At 39.2% G+C, this 18,641-nt stretch overlaps 1 long non-coding RNA gene across 1 annotated transcript; it reads left to right on the top strand.

Moving 5' to 3' along the window:
* Positions 1-256: 256 nt before the first annotated feature.
* LOC111824951 lies at positions 257-1,595 on the top strand. Its single transcript, XR_002828032.1, has 2 exons — positions 257-354; positions 1,065-1,595. It is a non-coding gene; the product is annotated as an uncharacterized LOC111824951 (long non-coding RNA).
* The last annotated feature ends 17,046 nt before the right edge of the window (positions 1,596-18,641 follow it).

Raw genomic sequence — 18,641 nt, 5'->3', positions numbered from 1 at the left:
TAAAATAAGAGTTACTTGGATAAAAGCACTGGGATACTGTGACAGTTAATCTGATAACCAAGAAGGCTACTAAATGACTAATGGTGGATGTGGTGGGGTGGGGGGTGGGGGGTGGAGAGCATATACAGCATGGAGAAGCTCCAGACAAAGGACAAAGGGATGATTCACATCCCGGGTTGGATGGCGTGAAATTTTTATCACGTTAACACAGAACGGGGCACAATTTAAAAGTTATTAATTGTTTACTTCTGGGATTTTTCATTTAATATTTTTGGACTGCCGTTGACTGTGGGTAACTGAAACTGTGGACAGCAAAACTGAGGATAGGAGGGGATTACTGCATTTTCTGGCCAGGTAAGAACTGGAAGGCTTTACAATGGATTTGGAAGGAGAGGATAGCCTAGGCATAAAGAACAGCATGCACACAGAGGCAGAACGGCGTGAAAGTCCAAGGCACGCTTGGGGAATGGCTAATTGCCCTTTGTGTTGGGTACATCAGATGGCTAGAACGGGAATCAGCATTTGTAAAGGCTGGAGAAATAGGCCAGAATTGGGTTGTGACTGCTTTTCCATGGAATTTAGAATTTTTCAGAATTATTTTAAAGGCAAATCTTTTACAGCAAACCTTCAAATAACATCATAGTTAACGTATAGTTTATTGGACTTTTGAGTTTGAATATGAGTGTTTCCTAAGTAGTCAAGTATTGAGAATTTAGGGTTTAGAAACAGAATTATTCTTTCTTAAACTAAGTTATATTATGACCAACTAAATGTCAACTTGTACTTGCTGAACCGTATATGGTTGTGCAAGCTATGATTATGATATCAATGATAAAAATAATAGCACAAGTAATAATAATACCATCTAACATTTATTGACAGTGTTTTATGTGCCAGAAACTATTATGACTCTTTTAGCCCATTAGCATATTTAATTCTCACAACACCTCTTTGAGGCATATACTATTACTATTATCTCAGAAAATATTTTTCTAAACAAGTAAAAACATGATACCAATGGTAATGGTAGGTTATGTTATTTTCTTTATGTTGTGGACCCTAAGAAGAAAGATTCATTTGATGTGAACCCAGAGAAGAAATGTATCTGCTGCAATGGACTCCCCATGGTCTCAAACTAGGTGAAAGCAATGGAGCAGCCACATTTTACAGACACCGAGAGTCTAGCAGCTGACAGGGGCTCCTCACGTTCTGTTTATCCCAGGAAGAACTTCAGACTGAACTCTTGGCTTCCTAAGCAATGCTATACTCCTTTACACTGCCTGAGCCAACTGTTATAAGGGGGTTCCTGGTATCTTCTTCCCACCAGTGGACCAAGACCTGCCCCATGCAATCAGAAATGCTCCATAACAACCAATCAGGATGCATAATGCTGACCAACCAGGACTGTGCAGTTCAGAAGTGTATGAATTTGGATATTTCTTTACATGAAATGGACCTAATTAGGAACTATGTCAGGAACTTTCTAGCTACAAAAAGTGCCCTTCCCTTTGTGTAGGCAGAACATAACTTAGGTTGCTAACTCAACCTGCGTCTCCTGGGCTGCATTTGCTCAAATAAATGTTTATTATTCTTTATTACAGTCTAAAATTAATTTTGGTTTACAATGTGTACACCAGGCCTCATCAACCTTTTATTTCCCTTGAATGCCCATCTTTTCTGTAGTTTTATGAGATAGGATAGATAGAGACAGAGAGAAACAGGGAAGGTCTTTAGAAAATTATTATTCCTAGCTGAATTTTATTTATCTTTGTAAAAATGACTTAGAGTGAAAAAAAAAAGACAATTCTATCAATAAGAACAGTATTCTAACTTGGTGATTTTGACTAGGTTGAGACTGGTAGGTGCCGAATTAGATTCTAGAAGATATACTGGGTTTCAAACAGGGTGAGTTTTGTCTTCTGTATCTGCCTGTCAAGCCAGACTCAAAGCACTACAATATTATATCATTCCCCTTTCCACTCACCACCTTTGCCCAAAATCAAGTACCAACACAAGATAGTCACTCACTTTCCATTTAGGAACATTTACCTCTTTGTGGGAAAAATAGAATGAACATTTGGGACTCTCAAAGTACTACCAGGAAAATGTCAATGGACATCCACTTAAAATTAGACTTAATTCCACAGGGAAATTGTGATGGAATAGTCAATTTAGAAATTTAAATCCCGGGCATAGATTCAGAAATGTTTAAGAACCCTTGCTGGAGTAAGTATTTGCTTGAAGTTCTTTTTAATCCCCAGCAACTGTGGGTTTAAAATTTTCACAAAATGAGAGGAAAGAAATTATGTGTAATTTTCTCATCTGAACTAGTCTCCTTTTGCCTACTGCTTTCCAAACTTCAGCTACTTAGCATGTCAGCCAAATCCTGCCGTGAACGTCACTTTCCAGCAATCTGAATGGGAAACCACAGAGCCCCTGTGCTTTCAAATTATGCACCGACAAATCCAGAATAATCAGGGGAAGCACAAGACAGATTACGTTTTACCTACGGCGAAATTTAGGACATGCCACAAGTAATTGATTCTCTTTCTAGGATAATTTACGGACAAAGGCTTAAATTTGACTTTTTAAACACAATAGCAGATCACTATTTTAACATCAGGGTAAAGTCAGAATAATGAGACCTTTTCTGTTATTCTGACCAATTGTTTTCTTTTTGCCACCATTGTGCTGGCCCCTCTATGTCAGCATCTGTCACTCCGTTACGATTCTTAGTTTGTATGGCTTTCTCCACTATGTGTGTTCCTCCAGCATAGGGATCTATTCTTGTTTACTCTTGTGAAAGGCATGTCAGTATTTGCCACAATGTCTGGTCTATGGTAGGCAGTCAACCAATGCTGTTGAATGTATGAGTGAATACATGTGTGCGTGTTGTGACAAAAGTAATAGTTAGTGGTCCTGAATCCTACTGAAGCTCTGTCATTAACAAAGTTTGTTTGAACAGTTGATTTCATGTTTCTTCACCAACAAAAGATGATCTTGAAAATTTCTTCCAAAAAACTTTTATTTCTATAGCAAGTGATTTACAGCATTTTATAAAATGCGAAGTGTGAAACATATATAATGAATAAGTAGTTCAAATTTTGATATCTGACCACCATGTTTGGGAAATCTGACTGTTGTGTACCCTCCCCCCCCCCTCACTTTGCCAAATATTTCAATTCCTTTCCTTTCTGGCTTGTTTTGTTTTTTCCCCACTAATTCTTAGAGGAAGAAAAGAAGTGAGGAAAACAGTCATTGTATTGAGAATACTGAAAGTCAGAGACTTTTTTTTGGCTTGAATTTTTTATTGAATTTATTGGGGTAACATTGGCTAATAAAATTATATAGGTTCCAGGTGTCAATTCTATAATACATCATCTGTATATTGTACTGGGTGTTCACCACCCCACTGTACTTGGAGAGAACTTTGTTCTTCCTGCTGGCAGCTGGGGGCTTCATTTCTCGGAGCTCGGTTTTCATGACAGCCTAAAATAACAAGCTAGCCCCTTGTGAGTGCTATAATTCTACTAGAATTTATGACAGTGAAGAGAAAAACAGTGGGAGAAGATTGATCAAGTAGGATTTTTCAAACCACAGGTTGGTTATTGGGGAATATCGACTTGTTTTTAAAATCATTCTTACAATTGTGTATAGGTGACGATTGCCCCAGAAATTTTCCATGCTTTTGAAAAGCTTGCATAATGGCTTGTGTGGCAATTGCAAAATCATCCCTTGATGTGAACTTAACCCAGAGAAGGAAATTTCAAAATGTGTCCTTCTCAAAATTTTAGGCTTTTCCTCCTGCAGAGATGGAGGGGCTATGGGGGGATGTTTGTGGAAGCTAGGAAGGGGGAGGAGTTTGTGTAATGAGTGGAAAAATCATCCAAGAGTTTATAAACAGTTGCAGTGCATTGAGGCAACCACATTTGAGACTGTGGGGGAAAAATAAAAGAGAACATAAACCCATCATTTGCCCTCATTTCAGCCGAGAAGGAGATTGTCCATTTTCTGTTTTGGTCTTCTGTGTTTCAAAGATTGATGTCAAAATAAAAACAATAAGACACTCATGGTATTTTCTTTCCTAATTTGCCAATTGAAGATCAGCTACCCAGAAAGCAGGGTTCTGAGTGCACTACAGATGAGTTTTTTTTCAGAGCCTTTCTATTAGCTGCCATTTCAGAAAAGTTTTTTTCTCCTTAATTGCAAGAGAGCAATGAAAGACTCAGTGAGACGTTTGTTATCAGAAATCAGGGGGGAAAGTTGGTGGTCTATAATCGAAAATCGAAGGCCTGAGATATTTTTTTCTAAAATTATCAAAAGCAAATCGATACAGAAGATATTAAGCTGATATGAGAGCCTCCCTCATTCAGGGATTGCAAAGCCAGCTACTTGCTGTTTCCCCAGAAAGTCTTAAAGCTTGAAAAGGAGAAGCCTTTTAAATCCTTGTCCCTTCCGTGTGTGTGTGTGTGTGTGTGTGTGTGTGTGTGTGTGTGTGTGTTTGCTAAATAATTGAAACAAACAAAAAGACAACTCTCCTGGATATTTTTCCCCTCAGGCAATCTCATGTGGAACCTTCCCTCTTGCAGGTTCAGGGCAGCTTGGCCTGTGTAAGACAATAGATATGCAAGATAACAACAGGGCAGTTGCTCTGAGGCCTTGGCCTTTATCAGGATTAACTGTTACACCCGTGAGCAAAACAGGGCGGCAGGGTTTTTCCATCACCGGCCTTCGCTGTTCCTGGGTGCCAGATGGCATTATATCCATGAAAAAAAAAAATGCTGCGGGTTATAATGTTGACCAGGCGCTGTTACTTCCACTTGATCACACTGTTTGGGGCTCTCTTTGATGTACAAAACACTTCTAAGATAATGAAATGCCTTGGCAGCTGGCTAATGGCTGGGAAAGTGCAAACCCTGCACTGAACTCTTCCACCAGACTATTCAATGGCAAGGTAATGTCAGGCCCACGCTGGAGAGGGAGCAAAGAGGCTAGTTGCCAGGCAGGCCCGGACTCCTGGACAAGCGGCTGTGGAGGAGCTGGTATTTTTCTCTCTTCAATAGAAGTGGTCTGTGCCTGCAGCAAATGAGAAATAAATCCACCAAGGCCAAGCCCAGGCTTACTTTTTTACCAGCTGCTGGAATTTGCATAAGAGCCTGTGCACACAGGTAAACAAAGACAGCCTACCCATGTAGACCTGAGAACTGTTAGTTTCTGTTTGTGTACAAAGTAGGGCCTCATCTTTATGCAAAAAAGAAAAGAAAAAGTTCTATGAATTAAATTTGACTTTGCTGCTGCTAATCTTTTCACTGGCCTGATTCACTGGGAAAAATAGAGCATGCATAATTGGATAGGGAGGCATGTTCTCACCCCTCTCTCCCTTGATGCTACAGGCCAACTCCGAGGAGAGACACCCTGGGTACCAGCCCCTCTGGGAAGTCTTCCTGTGCTCCTGTACCTTCTGTCCCCACAGTCCTGCTCCAATCCCAGCTGAATCGTGGCCACCAAACATTCTTTCACTACCTGGACTCCCACAGGAGCAGAAATCTTCTCCATTTAAAATGCCCCTGGATTCTCTGCTCTTATCTCAGTGGTTAGAATGTAAACGTGAAACAGAAACTCTGCTTTTAGACCGAAGGTCAGGAAACTACCAGCCAGCACATGGACCAGATCCAGTCCGGCACCTGCTTTTGTACCGCCAACAAAGCTAAGGAGTGGTTTTTTTTTTTTTTGTATTGTTTAATAATGGAAAGAAATCAAAAGAAGAATATTCTGTGACACAGGATACTTCTATAAAGCTCAAATGTTAACGTCTGAAAGTGAAGTTTCAGCGCCACATCCATCCATTTGTGTATTGTCTATGGCTGTAGTGCAAAACTACAGCTGGGATTTGAGTAGTTGCTTCAGAGACTTCAGGATAGCCTGCAAAGCCTAAAATATTTGCTGTCCGGCCCTTTACAGAAAAAGTCTGATCCCTGCCTCGAGTTTTTGGCAGAATTACAGAGTGGGTGCTTAATGCACATTTCTGACCATTTCCAAAGCCTGAGCATGTTCAGCTGGGTGAAAAGTTCTCCATAATTCCAGTATCTCCATCGCCTTTATCTGAAAAAGTTGTTAGTGCTACCATTTGAGACACTTCCCCTCCTTTCTAGCTTGAAATGGAACCAGTTTTTTAAATTCTTGCTAATGCTTCCTTTCTGTATTGTGTCTCTCCAACAGTCAACGCCTGTGCTGGCCTTTAAACAAATACTTCAAGTTTGAAATGCCCCACTGGTGTCTGTTCAGCTTGAGTGGAAATCTAAGGGGGAAAATTGGTCTGGGAGGAATCTGATGCTAAGGCTTCTTATTGTGGCATATTCACTTTCCAGACTCCCTCTGCCAGTCCACAGTGTTTGTTGTGCAGGTTTGCAGCTCAAGGCTGTAAGCTTATCTGAGCCAACAGAAATGGATCTGCCCATCCCACAACTGCTGTCTTGTGTTTCTGCTCAGAGTTCAGCCTTTGTTAATTCAAACAGTTTTCTTCCTTCACTTCTTCCTTCCTTTTCTTTCTTTCTTTCTTTCTTTCTTTCTTTCTTTCTTTCTTTCTTTCTTTCTTTCTTTCTTTCTTTCTTTCTTTCTTTCTTTCTTTCTTTCTTTCTTTCTTCTCTCTCTCTCTCTCTCTCTCTCTCTCTCTCTCTCTCTCTCTCTCTTTCTTTTTCTTTCTTTCTTCCTCTCTTTCAGCCACTGACCACGTTTTTGTTTCCTCCTCATCCTGTTTGTCAGGGGTATTGGGTATGTGGTCTATAGCTTCCGACCTGCTCCCCTTTCTTTATCTTATGGCGCTGGGGCCTTGTTATTGAACTCTGGCTTTTGCAAGATTGCTGGCCACAGCTGTTCTTGGTCTAGTAAACATGGGATCTTTCTTCATCAAAAGTTTCAGTGGTGGATTATGGGTGACTATTCCTTTCTTTGTGCTTTCCTGTGTTTCCTAAGGGATGTATTTATTTTATATCGAAAAGAAAAAAGTTTTATAAAAGGTCCTAGAAGTGCCAGTGTAATAGTAATCTTGACTTTTGAGTGTCTTAATTCCTTCTTTCCATCTCTTCCCGAAGTATGCCCAGATATTATTTAAATCCACAAAACTAGGTAAATCAACTCTGTATAATATGATTTCATTTAAAAATGATATGTGCGAGAGAGATGGAGAGTATCTGAGCATGTAGTTACTTGCATTAAAAAAAATAACACAAACAAACCCCGGACTTCTAGTTTCTGGGTCCAGCATCTAAATAAAAAGATGAACAAACTGAAAGAGAGACCTGGAATGATACTCATCAAATTATCAACAGTAATGATCTCTGTCAGTAGATTCAGAGGTAATGGGTACTTTTACTTTGTGCTAAACTTGTTGGATTATTTTAAATTTTTAATTATGAGGATGAATTACACCTGTAATGATAAAAATATATGAAAATGATTTAAAAGTCCAAATCCTACACGTGTTTTCCACAGAACGTTGACTAGCCATCGTCCCCACCTACCCTGTTATTAATCAGCCCCTTAGCCCCACCTCCTCCCATGGTGAGAAACCCTGATTTTTAGGCCCCCAGATCACCCTCGTGTAACATGTGAAAGATGCAGTGTCATGGATCATCTAGGATGAGTAAGGAAGTCAAACTCCCTGTCTGACTTCAAATTTTAGGGTTAAACATAGAAAGGCTGGTTAAAAATTGTTTCTAAGCAAGTTTTAAAAATTGTTTTTATTGATAACAGCAGATTTGGTTGTTCAGGCCAAATCTGTGGAATTAAGATGATCCTTTTCTATGGAGATCGCACCTTATTTTTCTAAATAAGTTGCGTTTTATTCTGACATCATTTATGTAGGCAGCAATAAATCTTTATAACTGACTTGCAATGAACCCTTTCTGTTTACTGAAGTCATATACATGGGCCTATGTTTGGACTCTGTTTTATTTCATTGTTCTGCTCGCCTAATCTGCACTGTTTTTAATTATTATAGATTTAAAGTAGTTAAATAACTGGGTAGTTCATTTGATTAGAGCATTGTCCCAATATGTCAAGGTTGCTGGTTCACATATGAGAATTAATCAATGAATGCATAAGTAAGTGGAACAATAAATCTCTCTCTCTCTCTTAAAGCAATAGATAAAAATGTAAAGAAATACTAGTTGAGTAAGCCCTTTCTTCCACCTATTAGAATTATTGTCAACATTTTCTCATATATACTCTTCCAAGGAACTTTAGCATCAGGTAGTTAAACAAACCAGAGATTTAATAACTTTTTGACTAGCTGTATGATATAGACATTTTAGTTTTAATTTCCTGCTTAAATTTAAAAAATATCTTAGCTTAATTTTATCTCTATCTCTATCTCCATCTCCATCTCCATCTCCATCTCCATCTCATCTATATCTATATCTATATCTATCTATATATCATCTGTTTATCTCTCTATCATCTAGTCTTCATATAGCTATATATCTGCATATATAGACATATACTATATATGTAAATATATGCTTGGGTTTTAGCTTTTAAATTAATCAAATTTATTTTATTTTATATTGTTCTTTTCTTAATTTGAACCCTGAATGATTCTTTTTTGTTTATTTCTTTTGAATATAATTTTAGTTGGTATATTAGGTTTTGTCCATTATTTATTTATTTCAAAAATGTTAAGGCCTGAGAGTCCTAGCACTCCTGCTGTTCTATATAAAATAATTCTGGCACCTTCTTGAGAGTAAAAGTGGGAAAGATTTGTTTCTTTCCTAAAATTTAATATGTACTCTGAGTGTTGATAATGAGCCAAGATGTTTAAGTGTCCTTGCTAAGTGAGATTTTCCAATGTCCTCTTTTTTATTCTTTTTCAAACAATCTGTTATTTATCCTGTCCTTTGCTGTGTCCTCTACATTCTTCGATGAAATTCACAAGGGGCCTTTAATGTCTACCTCTCCTTTAATGATAGTTGGTGAATTTGCATTCTAACATCTCTCCTAAGAGGAAAGCCTCAGCATTCACTTGGTGAATTTTATACCAGACAACAGACAAGTCTTGAATTGTGGTCTTATTTATATATTACTTGTTTATGGCTTATTTGGGGGTTCATCATGTAACCTTTGGGTTCCTGTGGTTTTTTTTGCAAGCTATTGTTTATATGCAAGTTATATTCTATGGAGACAGAAATTAGGTCTAATTTCTAATTCTGTCTTCAGTGTACAAAATAATGTTTGATACATATTAGGCACCCAGAAAACATTGTTGATTGGCTGACCTGTGTCCCTTTATTTCCAAACACACTTTTGAAAAATGCTAGGTTATCAGGATCAGCGACTTGTCTGCACCAGATGTCATTCTAGCATATCTGAAACAAATCCAACATCCCCCAAACCTCTGACTCTTCTTATCCCCAAACTCTGTCTGATATTGGTGTCCTCCTCATAATATTTAAGCTCAACCCTTTTTTGTCATTTCTAGCTTCTTCTCTTCTGTCTCTCTCTCCTACTCCCTTCACATCCATATACAATTACCCATCAAATTTGTTGATTCTACTTTATAGTGTTCCTACATCCGTTCAATTCTTTCAGATCTATTGCCTTAGTTTGAGATTTTTCTCCCTCTCACTTGGGTACTACAATTTCCACCCCTTTATTATGCCTTCCACCAGGAACTCTCCTCACTCTCTCATTTTACCAAAATCCATTTTAATACTGCTTCTAGAACAATCATCCTTAAACATGTGCCCTCACCATTCTGTGCCTATAATGCTTTCTCGTTGCCCATAGAATTACAGTGCAAACCCTCTAACCTGTGCTGCATATTCTTCCAGAATGTGAGGGGCCCCAATCATTATTTTCAGTTTGATCTGTGTCCTGTTATGCGTATTTTTCTCTAGCCAGGGTGGTATACTGTATTCCCTGGACAAACCCCAGAATCTCTTCATTGCTGAAATCTTTGTTCCATCTCTCTGCGCTCCAGCCACACAAGTTCTTTTCGGTTGACTGCCCCCTCCCACTACAGTCCTTGCCAGCAGTGCCCTCCAGCTTGTCTGCCAGCTGCACTTGGTTGTATAACTGTCACTCATTCTCCAGATCTCACTCCAAAACCACTTTTCAAGAGGCTTTCCACAAGTCCTTCCCATGGAGCCTTCCCTGCTTCCCACCCTTATTCTAGTCAGGTTAAACACTGTCATAGCTCCAGTATTAAAGATGCACTGTTTTTGTGGGATTATTTGAGTAAGGACTGATCCCCCACTTTAAACTCTGTGAGTGAAGAGATATGGACCACCTTGCTCACCGCTGTATCCCCTGTATCCAGCCCAGGAGCACACACTAAATACTTAATGAATGAGTGCACCAATATCTATAAAAGTCTTGGTCATAATTCTTACCCTACCTCCTCTTAGAAACTGTCTGAGACCCCTCATTTTGAATTCATCTCTCTCTTTCCTCTAATCCCAACATTTAGACCTCTTCTCCAGTGGGTGGTAGTTCCTAGAGAGTAGTTACCTGTCTTATGTACAAAATAGATATACACCATAGGAGGTCAGGAGAATGGTCAGGTTTGTGTTTAAGGATGAGCACTGACACAAGGCTTTGTTTATAAAAGTAATATGGGAGTTCAGAACCAGTCACCCCAAGAGGTGCTTCTGGGGTATGCAGATTGTTTTGAGCTAAAGGCAAAGTTAGCTGTAGACTCAACAGAAACGTCCGCCCCTCCCTTGACTACCTAGAAGAACTTGTATTAGAGGTTTGCTTATAATTGGAGATTATCAGAGATAACCTCTTTTGACCTATCTGTAGGGAAGGACAAACTCTTATTTACTAGATGTCTGCTTTTCTTATGCAATGACCTTCTGAAAGCTCCCAAGGTGCATTATCTCATCTCTAGCTCAGGTCTTACATACCTCAACCTCCTTTTCTATCTCTGAACCTCTCCTGCATGTGGGGTCTCTGACTCTCTCAGGTACGTGGGGTTCTCATACATATGTATGCATTAAATTTGGTTATTTTTTCTTGCTAATCTTTCTGATGTTTATTTGATTATTAGACCAGCCAGAAGGACCTTGAGGGTAGAGGAAAGTTTGTTCCTCCCTGACTGTAATAAAGGTTTGCAGAAGTTGAAATATTTGTTAAATTTGAAATGTCAGAGTATTATATCATGCTTCTAATGACACCAAAGTTTGGGTCAGAAGCCCATCTGAATGGCTGTCCTTGCTTATTCCTTAATCTTATCCAGTCAATTCACAAATGTGTGAGGGTGTTAATTAGGGAGACTGGGATGGCATATGTGATGAGTTTAGTGGGAATTCACACTCACTAGTAGGAATCCATGCCCCGGTGCTGGTAGGTTAATGATATCTTCTTACAGTTTTATTTGGTTTTCTTTTGCACACCTAACTTGATAATGTTGTTAATAAATTCTGGTGGATAATGATAATCAGGAAGTAATGATTAACTAGTCTGTGTTTATCCTGTCAACTGCATCTTAGCTGAGGACATAAATCCTCATGGAAAAATGTGGCCTTTGTCTATTTAAATCTGCTGTCACACAGGAAGATAGTGCTTGAGTTTTACTGAGGCTGCAGGTTTATTGTTTTTAATTCTACTCACAACAAAATGGGTTATTCTTCAGACTGCTTTTGTCACATCTTTCATTTGGAATAAAAACTGGTGTATTTTTTTAAAAAAAACATGAAAAAGTGTTCAAAAAGTGAGATAGCACAATTAGCTTTGGACTACTGCAGAGGGCTTAGAGAATTTCCTGGAGCCTGCTTGCTAATTTGAAATCACAGGAAAGAACATGGGAAGGAACAGGAGATAGATATTAATGGCGTCTTGCAGGGTTGCATAGGAGGTATTTTCTCATGTTAGTCATTAGAAAGGTGGGGTGTAGGTTTTAATAACAGAAATATACTCATTTATCTTTGTTGCTCTTGAAGGTTATGAGAAAATTCCTAAGAGATATTCTTCTGAGAGTCAGAAAAGGTATTATTCTGATCTCTGTGGGTGTTCAGACACAAATTACTCAGTTTTGCTAACTTAGTACCTAGTGTATTTCTTATTTTATTTGATTTTAGTAAAGAGAGGACCAGATAGATAAGGGCCAGAAGAAAGAGAAGTCAATTGCAGTGCTCTAAAAGAAGAAGTTGGGTCTTTGGGGTCCCAGGTAACCTGCTCAGCGGGGAGGCAGAATCTATAAATCAGAAAGAAAGACAATGAGCTCATTGACAGGTTCTGAGACTTTCGTAACTGTCCATGTTTGCTATTGTGGTTGTTCCCTGTCCCCATCGTGAATACCAGATAAATACTTAAAATAAAAATATGGACAATCTGTTAGATATGGTGAGTTGATTAACTAATTAATTAATTAACTAATTAATTAATTTAACCGTTTTTTATTTAATGTTTACTCTATGCCTGGGGTTCCTATAACAAAGATCTGTACCCTCAATGAGCTAACATTGTAGCGGAAAGAGACAATAAAGGAAGTAAATAAAATCCATAAAGTATTAGATGCAGATAAGTGCCACAGAGGGAAACAAAGGTAAGGAGGATAGAAAATTTGTTATGGAACAGAGAGAGTTTGTCCACCCAGGGCTAGCAGAGTCAAACACTAAATGCCAAGAATTGCAGCGGGGGAAGATCGGCTATTTTATTATGAATGGCACCACCCAGGAGAACAGGAAGTTAATGCTCAAAAGCCTGAACTTCCCAACCCAGGGTTCAGGGTAGGCTTTTAAGGGTCTAGGAGGGACAGGTAGGTGAAAATGCTGGTGGGGCAGGTTTTAACTGGAGGACCTCGGAGCTTGGCCATTTTGTTAAGTGGTGTCAGCACAGGTTCTTCCTGGACTATGGACCCTCTGCTTTTGAAATGGTTCTGGTAGTCAAGTCCCATTACTAGTGTATCCTGGTCCTTTGGTTCTGGGTGCAACTGGAGGTCAGAATTCTCTCCTCTGCGCGTGCTTTGGCTGCATGACTTTCCATTTTGGTCTGTTGTCTCTTGAAAAGCAACTCAGTATCTCGTTAAAAAGAATAGGACCATTTTGAGCTGGTCCTGCGGCTATAGATGTTGAAGGCGAGGGTTGCAATGTTAAATATGGCAGTTAAGAAATGTTTAATTGAAGAAGTGACATGTAAGTAAATATTTGAAGGAAAGGATAGAGCTAATTGTGGTTATCTGGAGGAAGGGTGTTCTGGGCAGAGGAATATGAAGTTTAATGGTGACTTCTGAAACTAGGTTAAAAAGGAAAGTTATTGGCTCAGTGTATCTGAAAAAACTCAAGGGCTCAGGCTGGCTTCAGGCTGGTTTGATAAAGAAATTAGTAAAACATATTCTCTTTCCTGTTCTCCTTTATGTGATGGATTCATTCTTCATAGATTGGCCTTTTTCACTGCATGTCTTTCGTTCTTACGTCCTTGTACTTCAACTCTATGGGAAGAATAAAGGTATTTGTCTCCATATTATCAGAAAAATCTCATTTTGTTTCTTTTGCTCTGATGGGGTCATTGCCTATTTCTGAACCAATTATTGTGATTGGGACAAATGCTTTGTGCAGATGGGTTCATGCTTATGTCACTTGTTCTACTGGAATGCCAGACTGAGAAAGGAGATATGTGTCCTTTTTTTTTGGCTGTGGGTGGGGGGGGGCCGTGGCCAGCAGTCTCCTCAGGAAAATTGGGGAACCAAGAAAAGGGTAAATGGATTCTGGATAGCAGAAGCTGTGAGTCCATTATACCATGTCTTTTAGCTTAAATAAGATCTTTGATAGAGCTTTATCTATCACCAACTTGCTGTGGAAAGTCACATCATCTCTATTGAATCCAACAAAGAAGTTGAATTCATGAACGTTAAGGTCACATTCTAATTTGTACCCTATGACTAAGTGTATTTTTAAAAGTCTTAAATTAAAAAAATATTACATTATGATATAAATATAATCTATTAAAGGGTTGTAAATGAATATATTTAGCCTTTATTTATGGCTGTAGATATTTGGCATAAAGGCCAGCATGAATTCTTGAATATAGGTCTAAAATGAAAGTTTCTTAAGAGTTGGTGTGATCAATACCAGATGCCTTTGTATGCTAACTCACTATTTTCTCTACTCAATGGACTGTAAGGAGAAAGGGACAAAGAACATGAGTGTATCAGGATTTTTTGCAGGACGAACTTCCAGCCTGGAGTTTGGGGAATCACTGGAAAGGCCAGTTCAAGGAGCATAGCTTACACAGCTTTCCGTATGTGAGACTGAGAGTGGAGAATCTATGCACCCTTTTGTGTTAGTCTCTGTGACATGATGATAATGTGAGCATAGGATCTGCTAAGGATAGAAGACCCTTGGTATTCATTTCCTGGACTTTCAGGATTGCACAGCCCTTCCTAATGGCTGAAGGAAATGGCTCCTCCCAAATGCAGCATCTTGAGCCTTAGACTCGAACAGCTGATACTTCCAACAACAAGGGATCTCCTTAAGTGTTTTGCCTATGTTTAATATCAGAGTTCAGCATTTTACAATAAACTTTGTATTAAATTAGTGAATGTGTATGTCTGGTACATGGCCTTGCATTGGAGAAACCGTTATCTACTTCCAGCTTCCTACATGATTTGGGCAACACCTGAAATACCTTCATGTGTAGTTTCCATGTTTCAGGGACAATTCACTTTGGTAACCTAAGATCTCTCTTTGTGAATATTCTTTTGGAAATTTTGATGCTCTTCAGCATAGTACACAAAGACCATATCAGACCCAGAATATCCTTCTTCTTCTATGACAGATTCAGGGATTTATGCACTCTTGGCTTCCTTAACCAAATCGGAATAAATCCTTATCCAGTTTCAGAAGGTCTTCAGGGCCCCATGAAGACCATCTGCTTTTCTCCAGTCAGCCTTTATTTGGAAGGACAATACCTTGGAAGGAGATGGGGCCCCTGAGACTCCTTCCTCCCCTACTCAAAATATTCTTCTTAATGTGTTCAATGCATTAGAATGACATTTGTCTCTGAAATATGATCCTAAAATAAAATGTATGTAATAATCTATTATAATACACTGTGATCACATAATGTTGCCATACTCTGAGTACTCTCATCCAGTAAAAGCTGACCCAGCAAGCTATACTATACATATTTGATCAGTGAGAACTATTCTATACTTCCTGAGTTGAGTGTGTCTGCAAAGTGTTTGTTTTGTTTTGTTTTGCTGTTTTTTCACTGTGATTTCTCTGCCATTTTTTTTTTGTGTTCTTTTCATGGCCAACAGAAAAAGCAACAGCAAGACTTTCTGCAAGGAAAGGAAGATATTTACATAGATATTAAAATGTAAGTTTTATCAAGAGGACAATGAGAAAATAAGCCACACCCTGGGGAAAAAATTTGCAAAAGACATATCTAATAAAGAACTGATACTTAAAATATGCAAATAACTCTTAAAACTCAACAGTAAGAAAATAAACAACCTGACTAAAAAAATAGGCAAAAAAGCCAAATAGACACTACATCAAAGATGATCTACAGGTGGTAAATAAGCATATGAAAGGATGCTCAACATCATAAGTGTAATATGTTAATTAGACCCGAGAGCCGAACAACCTTCCTGACATCATTCCCGATGTCCTTCCAGACAAAACTGCAGCTGTAGGGACCGAGGGAGAGGTGGTTATAGGCGATCAGGCAGGAAGGCGAGCAGTTAGGGGTGATCAGGCAGGCAGGCGAGCAGTTAGGGGAGATAAGGCAGGCAGGTGAATGGTTAGGGGCAATCAGGCAGGCAGGCAGGAGAGCAGTTAGAAGCCAGTGGTCCCAGATTGCAAGAGGGTGCAGGCCAGGCTGAGGGGCCGCCCCTCCGCCTATGCACAAATTTCATGCACCAGGCCTCTAGTTTATTTATAATTGCCAAAACTTAGAGACAACCAAGATGTTCTTCAGTAGGTGAATGGATAAGTAAACTGCAGTACATCCAGACAATAACATATTATTCAGCATTAAAAAGAAATAAGATATCAAGCCATAAAAAGACATGGAGGAATCTAAAATGCATATTATTGAGTGAATGAAGCTACACTGAAAAGGCTACACACTATATGATTTCAACTATCTGACATTCTGTTAAAGGTAAAACCATGAACACAGAAAGATCATGGGTGGGGGGAGGGAGAGATGACTAGGCAGGGCATCAATGATTTTAAGGGCAGTGAAACTATTCTGTGTAACACCAGAATGGTCAATACATGTCATTCCACATTTGTTCAAACCCATAGAATGTACACCACCAGGAGTGAACCCCAATATAAATTATGGGCTTTGAGCGATAATAATGTGTCAAAGTAGATCCATGGATGCTACAAATGTATCACTCTGTGGGGGATGTTGATAGTGGAGGGAGCTATGCCTGTCTATGTGGTGACGGGGGTATATGGGAAATCTCTGTACTTTGTACTCCATTTGGCTGTGATCCTAAAACTGCTCTAAAAATAAAGTCTATTAGAAATGCAAGTTGTTTGGATTTTTGAGGTGTCTTCATGTGGAAGCTCTTTGACGTTATGAAGGGCACCATCACCTCATCATGGGGAGACTAACATTCATCTCCATAGAAGAGAGAGGAAAGAAACCAGATGCTAAGGCCTCTCTATAAGGGCCGTGCTGTATCAGCCTGTTTAGAGCCATACGGTTAGCAGGTAAGCTTTCCAGGGTCTGCTCTAGACCTGTGTTTGTTTCTCCACCAGGAATAAGAAAGGAAAGTGGAGAGGAGAACTCACTGAGTTTCCAAAAGGCCTTCATAGGAGATAATTCCCCTCCCTTATCAGAGTTGGGTAGTATCAAGGCCTGCCTTATCAGGGAACACAGCTCAATAGCCACTGAGGCTGTGTTTACCGGGGCAGCTGCTACAGCAGCAAGAGTCCACTCCCCTGCTGCTTCCATCACTGCCCCGTGCTGACTGGACTAGAGAAGGGTTTATTGAGTGACTTCGCCTAATAATTATGACAATGACCAACATATAATGATTGTACTAGGCAGAACACTGAATATTTTAAATGGATTATCTAAATCTTCAAAAGAATAATAGCTAGTAGCACTTAGTATATACCAGGCATTATTCTCAGAGTAATGATTTTATATATATATATACACATATATATGTATATATATATAAAATCATTTTATATATATATTATATTTACATATAATATATATCATATGTAATACTAATTAAATCCTGATGAGAACCTAATGAGATAGTACCATTATCTCTCCTGTTTTACAGATGAGGAAACTGAGGCTTAGAGAAACTGAATCACTTGTCCACTATTGCACAGCTACTAGGCGGTGTAGCCAGTAATCAAACTCAAGGACAACATGACTCCAGAACAGTCTTTTAATCATAGCTGTGAAGAGTTGATTAATGGTTGCTTACCATTATAATTTTACCTCAAAATATTTTCTAAAAATAAATGTATATAAAAATCCATTATAGGACAATGTGAATACATATTTTTCCCTCATGTTCTTAGTGTACCATATGTTTTTGGCTAATGAGAGCCAGCATAACAGACTGTACCACATACTCCTATCAGTTTAGGTGGCTGTGTCCCACTTTGATTGCAATTGTTAAAGTTTAGAAAAGTAAGCATGAGGCAAGTTTGGAGAGGTGGCAGGAGAGGTGGGGTGATTATCCAAAAACATTTTATAGGTTGCCAAAATCTTGGCAAGTTTACTCCACATGGGAACTAGCCCTACACATCTGCAGAAACCTGTTATGGCCATTTCAATGGGGGCTTAACCTGTCTGGGATGGGCTCCTGGAGACTATAGTAAAAACTAGAATACTAATTTACCAAATATGCAATTATACTGTCAGGGGCACCAGGGCCTCTCCTCTCTGGATCAGAACATGCTCTCATTACAGACATGCTCTACAGAAAACCAAATTATAAATTAAGTTGTCAGATGAGTATGGGATCAGACTAAGGGGATTTTTTTTTTCGATGATGCAAATATCTCAAGGTTATGAGAGTTGGATGCATCGGAGTCCATTGCAGGGAGAAACTTCTCACCGAGGAGCCCCTAGCTTGAATTTTTGGGCTTAAGTCAAAAATTGGCCAGTGTACACTCTGTCCTGGGTAGAGTTTGCCCATGTGAATTATTTGGATGCCAGTGACAGAAAACAAAACAAAACAATATAGTTGTGTATTTTTAATTCAAGTAAAAGTCTGGATTGATGGTGGGCCCCAGGCTGGCATAATGTTCCATTATGTCAGAGACACACATTCTTTTTATATCTTGTTTCTTCACCCCACATTATCGTCCAAGATAATGGAGTTTGTGTTTTAGAAGTAGGCCGGAGAATGAGTTAGAGAAACAGCAGAGAGTACACACACATTCTTCTTTTAAGAAAGGCTCCTGGAACTGCCACATGGGACTTTAGCTTATGACTTATGGTCGGGAATTTAATCTCATGACTACACCCTCCTGCAAGGAACTCTGTAAAATGCAGTCTGTGTCCTACATAGCCAAATGCTCTGTCAAAACTCAGAGTCCCCATCAGCATGGACGAGGTGGAGAAGGTGTGTTGGGGTGAGAAGTAAGGGATCCTCATCCAAGACAGACCTCCCAAGGCTTAGAGCCCAACCCTCATCATGCCAGAGAGAG

The sequence above is a fragment of the Myotis lucifugus genome, unplaced genomic scaffold (assembly GCF_000147115.1).
Source record: "Myotis lucifugus unplaced genomic scaffold, Myoluc2.0 scaffold_9, whole genome shotgun sequence".
Lineage (NCBI taxonomy): Eukaryota > Metazoa > Chordata > Mammalia > Chiroptera > Vespertilionidae > Myotis > Myotis lucifugus.
This window is presented reverse-complemented; position numbering and strand designations above follow the sequence as displayed.